The sequence below is a fragment of the Ovis canadensis genome, chromosome 6 (genome assembly GCF_042477335.2).
Source record: "Ovis canadensis isolate MfBH-ARS-UI-01 breed Bighorn chromosome 6, ARS-UI_OviCan_v2, whole genome shotgun sequence".
In the NCBI taxonomy this organism is placed as follows: Eukaryota; Metazoa; Chordata; class Mammalia; order Artiodactyla; family Bovidae; genus Ovis; species Ovis canadensis.
In genome coordinates, this window is record NC_091250.1 from 38,397,862 (window position 1) to 38,403,861 (window position 6,000).

A 6,000-nucleotide genomic window follows, 5' to 3' on the forward strand; every position below is an offset into this window, starting at 1 on the left:
TTTTGGATAACATGCTAATTCTATTTTTAATTTTTTGAGGAACCTCCATAATGTTTTCCATAGCGACTGAACCAATTTACATTCCCACCAACAATGCATAAGGAATTTTTTTTCTCCACATCCTCACCAACACTCATTATTTCTTGTCTCTTTCGATAAGAGCCATTCTGACAGGTGTGAGGTGACATTTCACTGTAGTTCTAATTTGCATTTGTCTGATGATTAGTGATTAGCATCTTTTCATGTGTCAGTTGGTCACCTGCATGTCTTCTTTGGAAAAATGCGTGTTTAGGCTCTCTGCCCATTTTGTTGTTATTGTATGAGTTCTTTGTAATTTTGGATATTAGCCCCTTATCAAAAATAAGATTTGCAAATATCTTCTTTCATTCAGTTGGTTGCCCTTTCATTTCGTTGATTGTGTCCTCTGTCTGTGCAAATGTTTTCAAGTTTGATGAGGTAACATTCGATTATTTTTGCTTTTGTTCCTCTTATCTGAGGAGACAGATTAAAAAATATATATTGGTACAATTTATGTCAAAGAGTATTTTGCTTATGTTTTCTTCTAGGAGTTTTATGACTCTAGCTCTTACCTTTAGGTCTTTAAAACATTTTGAATTAATTTTTATATATGGTTAGAGAAAGTAATCCAATTTTATTCTTTTGCATGTAGCTGTCCAGTTTTCCCAACTGGATTTACTGAAGAGGCTGTCTTTTCCCCATTGTATATCCTTACTTCTTTTGTTGTAGACTAATTGTCGGAGAAGGTGATGGCACCCCACTCCAGTACTCTTGCCTCGAAAATCCCAAGGACGGAGGAGCCTGGTAGGCTGCAGTCCATGGGGTTGCTAAGAGTTGGACACGACTGAGTGACTTCCCTTTCACTTTTCACTTTCATGCATTGGAGAAGGAAATGGCAACTCACTCCAGTGTTCTTGCCTGGAGAATCCCAGGGATGGGGGAGCCTGGTGGGCTGCCATCTATGGGGTCACACAGAGTCAGACACGACTGAAGCAACTTAGCAGCAGCAGCAGCAGCAATTGACCATGTAAATGTGGATTCGTTTCTGGACTCTCTATTCCATTCCATTGATTTATGTGTCTGTTTTTATGGCAGTACCATATTGTTTTGGTAACTGTAATTTTGCAGTATAGTTTAGAACTAGGGAGTGTGATATCTTCAGCTTTGTTCTTCTTTCTTAAGATTGTTTTCACTATTTGAGACCTTCTGTGTTATAGTACAATTTTTAGGGCTGCAGGTCCTAGTTCTATAAAAAATGCCGCTGGTGTTTTGATAGGAATTGGACCGAATCTGTAGATTGCCTTGGATAGTATGGTCATTTTTAACAATATTCATATTTCCAATCTATGAGCACAGAATACCTTTCCATTTGTTTGTATCATATTCAGTGGCCCTGGGCAACAAGACCATTTTAAACTGAAGCAAAATAACAGATACATACAGTGTGAATGAAATTTGCAACTCAACTATCCGCTTCTACTTTCTATAGTTTAGAAACACATTTAGGATTAATGTTTCTTTGTCACATTTCTGGTAATGAAACTTAACAATTCTGAGCAAGCCAATACTAGGGTTTTCAGAATATTTTATAACTATTATTCAAAATAAATGTTTCAACAGAAACATTTTTCTAAAACTATAAATTGGTTTCTAAGATTAAGAACCTACATTATAATTTTTATATAAACCAGATCATGGATGTCAGCAATTTTTCATTTATTTAAAAACATGTGATACCTTCAGGAATTTCTGTTATAAACAACCCAGCAGTGTCTTTACCAGCATTCTCTATTCTGCCTCTTACCAAATCCTACCACCCATAGACTCTTTAGAAAGTTTTTGAGTCACAGGATTATGGTTACTTATTAAATTATAATCTGTGCTGAGCTTAGTCGCTGAGTCGTGTCCAACTCTTTGCGACCCCATGGACTGTAGCCTACTGGGTTCCTCTGTCCATGGGGATTCTCCAGGCAAGAACACTGGAGTGGGTTGCCATGCTCTCCTTCACGGGATCTTCCCAACCCAGGGATTGAACCCAGGTTTCCCGTATTGCAGGCCGATTCTTTATCACCAGGGAAGCCCAAGAATACTAGAGTGACTAGCCTATCCCTTCTCCAGGGGAATGTCCCAACCCAGGAATCAAACTGGGGTTCCCTGCATTGCAAGTGGATTCTTTACCAGATAAGCTACAAAGAAAGAATTATAACCTACTTTCTTTCAAAAATATTTGAGATAGCTTACTGGTTTGCACAAGTATAATAACATGAAGATTAAAGACATATTTACAAACAAAGTGATGAGATATAACTAAAGAAAAAAGTTAATAATACACAGAAACATATGCCACAAGTTCCCACAAAACTCTTAAAAGACAACTACATATTTATACTTAGTTCTGAACTTCTGATTAGCCAAAACTAAAAGGATGATATTATCACATACTGTCCTAATGATAATAGTAATAAAAAATAATAAATGTGGATAAAACTTAATAAACTAATGTTTTTATGGCTATGAAATTTGAGAAAATTTTCTCTGCAATTTAATATTTTGAATGCTTAAAAATAGAACATGGAATTCTTAGGAATGAGACAAGGAATGATGGAAAGGAAAATATTATCAACAATAGTCTTAAAATCAAAATAACTAGTTTTGTTTCTATAGTGCCCTTCAATGTAAATTGAGAGCATAAAGCCAAAGTACAATGTAGCAAATGCAATTCTCTGTAAGTGGGCAGTACAAAAAAATCAAAACAATGAAATAACCTCTCTTAATGTCTAGATTGGTCTGGGGATAAATATTGTAATTATTTATTGGGCTGGGTGAACTTCATGCCCTTTAATGTGTCCTTCATGGATATTATTTCTTGTACTTTGACTTTTTTTAAAATCAAAGCATAGTTGATCTAAAATGTTGTGTTAATTTCTGCTATACAGCAAAGTGACATATGTACACACACACACACACATTCTTTTTAATATTCTTTTCCATTATGGTTTATCCCAGGACACTGAATATAGTTCTCTGTGCTATAAAGTAGGACCCTGCTGACCCATCCATTCTACATGTAATAGTTTGCAACTACTAACTCCAAACTCCCAGCCCCTATCCCCACTCCTTCCTTGATCTCTTGGATGCCACAAGTCTATTCTCTACATCTGTGAGTCTATTTCTGCTTCATAGATCAGTTCATTGGTGTCATATTTTAGATTTCACAAATAAGTGATATCATGTATTTGTCTTTCTCTTTTTGATTTACTTCACTTATCGTGCACTTTGATTTTTGATAAAAGTTGGCCAGTGGTGATTATCTGATTATTTGACAAATGTTTTGGAGTAATTATTTAGTGTTACTAGTTGAAATACATATATTTTAAAAACTCATATACTTCAAAATGTATATATTTTAAAAATCATCTGAGTAAAGAGACATAAGAGAATGTCCTCTTATGAAAATTCAGGTGCCTAACTTAGACTTTGTATTGAGTTGGCACTGGCCTACCTCTGCAGAGAGGAGGTCTGAGAGCACTGTGGAAAGTATAAAAGATTTTTCTCAGAAAACAATTCTGAGTCTGCTCCAGGATAAGGGCAAATCAATAAGCAAAGTTCCAAAGTTCTACACTTTAGACCATGACTTTGACAATTTTAACCTGGAAAATTTTCAAAGTAGAGTTACCCATAGGAAAATTTCATAAATCCATTTGTAAAATGTCTGAATTTAACAGCTTTCTAGTGACCCTTTTGGGGAAAATGACTTGTGAAATGCACTGCATACTAATAAAAATGACTGACATGCTGTTTAGAGTTGTTGGATATTAACCAATTAAACCTTTGGAGGACATCTGCCAGAAATACAAATTTGTGTTTAGAGACAACTGACCTTAAATGAACTCTTTCTGATTATTACATGGAAGGAATATTGTGTATTGAGGCCAGAATTATCACAGAATATTTCTCTTTTCAGGTTTTTCTTTTTTTTTTTTTTTCCAGCAAGGAGAATTATACTTTGGTTATATTGTTGAGCTTAGTCTCTTTCAACTAACAGTCTTAATGAGACTGCTGTTAACTAGGTGTTTGTCTAACACTTAACAAACTGTACATATCAGATTTTTCCACATAACCTCCAAGAAAGGTGGATAATTAAAATAAATACCCAGAAGCCTTCTAAATTTCCACTTACTAGCTATGCACAAAAACTTTGCTTTCTAGAGGTTCTCTGTGACTGAACCTGTGTATAATGAATCATACTTAGTCACTTAAAATGGCTCCTTTCCTCTGCCAATGACCTCACACTTTCCTTATCAGCACTTCTAATTTAACTCATGTGCTGCAGCGTATAGAATTCTAGAAGTAGATCAACAGACATCACTGTGGGAGGCTGCAGGGATAAAGGAAAAAGAAAGTTGGCATGTTCTAAGGCTTAAAAAAAAAACCCCAACATTTCCCCTTTAATTTCTCTTCAAAAATTGCAAAAGCAATATGTGTTTAGTGAAAGTGAAACAGTATAAAGAGAAAAAAAGAACATTTAATATTTTTTGTCACCTCCTCTCCCTGCCACCTAGGTCCTCCTCATCTCCTGGATCCTCACAAGCAACAAATGTTAACAATCTGGTGCATATCCTTTTACACATTTCTACATGCTCATTCATTCACAAACCAACTAGCACATATGAAACTCCATGGGTCTTGAATTCAGGTGCTCTATTCTCTCCACAGACCTAGACTTGGACTCTCTTTTCCTTCTGGACACTAAGGAGAGTACTGATTGAAGAGTAGATCCATGTAGTATTTGAGAAAATAGTAGAATACATCGGGTAGACTTCAGCTATGGTCGACAGGCTTTATGGCACCTCATTTCAGGCTATACAAGGACTGAGTGTAGTACGTGAATGAGATGATCTTGAAGTTGGCTGCCAGTATCTCCAATGGCACAGCTGGTGTTTTGGGGACATGCAAGACCTACAAGTTTTAACAGAATAATTCTGGATTCCCTAGCACCCTATGCCAAATATAAAGTGTGGATAAGGCCTGGAGCAGAACATTCCTTATTGTATGGGAACCTTGTGAAATCTGGACTTGGAGGAATCACTGAAAATATTTCTCAGTACCAGGAAGTCCTGGTATACTCCATGGCAGACATCCCTTTGGGTTTTGAGGTGGCAGTGAAGTCTACACAAGACTGCAGGAAAGTAGACCCATGGCAATTGTGGTATTTCATCTAGTAGACATTGGGGAATATGTGTGGCATGAACAGACACTGAGTTTAAATGAAATCATCCTGAGGATGTATGGCTGTGTGGAAGGGCCTGGCTTTGTTTCCTTTGTCTGTGTGGGCTCCACCATCATGTTGAATTTTGTCGACACTCTGACGTCTTCAGGGGCTTCTTAGTTTAATATTCTCTCTGTTAAGGACAAATGCAGACCAGATTTTTATTATGCAGAAATGGAGTTTTGGATCTTTGTAATTGTGGCAAAATTGAATTTGTGGTTGTTCAGTCGCTCAGTTGTGCCCGACTCTTTGCGACCCAATGGACCGCAGCACACCAGGCTTCCCTGTCCTTCACCGTCTCCTGGAGCTTGCTCAAACTCATATCCACTGAATTAGTGATGCCATCCAACCATCTTGAAGAATGTCTAAATAGAATACTGTGTTTTATATTTGAATCCAAGGGCTTCTTGTTTTGAGTAACAGGTTCTAAATTGTTGGAACTGAGGACAAGAATAGCTTATTATTTGTGATAACACTGTTTTCCAAACACAGGGTAAGAACATGATGGATTTTCTTAATTAATTATTAATACTATGAAAGATAGATATTGCCATATCAGAATAATAGACTGTATCAGGGACCTTACAAATGAAATTTGGATAAAATAATAAGAGAAGTTCATTCAGCTGATTTTCTTTATGGTAGGTGCTGTGTGGTATGGAAGGAAAACTTGCATTCAAACACCAGTTCTAACATCTACTAGCTGTTTGGCC

General features: G+C 36.5%; 1 pseudogene; it reads left to right on the plus strand.

Moving 5' to 3' along the window:
- The window catches only part of LOC138442874 (60S ribosome subunit biogenesis protein NIP7 homolog pseudogene), a 33,154-nt pseudogene extending 27,747 nt beyond the window's left edge, over positions 1-5,407 (plus strand).
- The last annotated feature ends 593 nt before the right edge of the window (positions 5,408-6,000 follow it).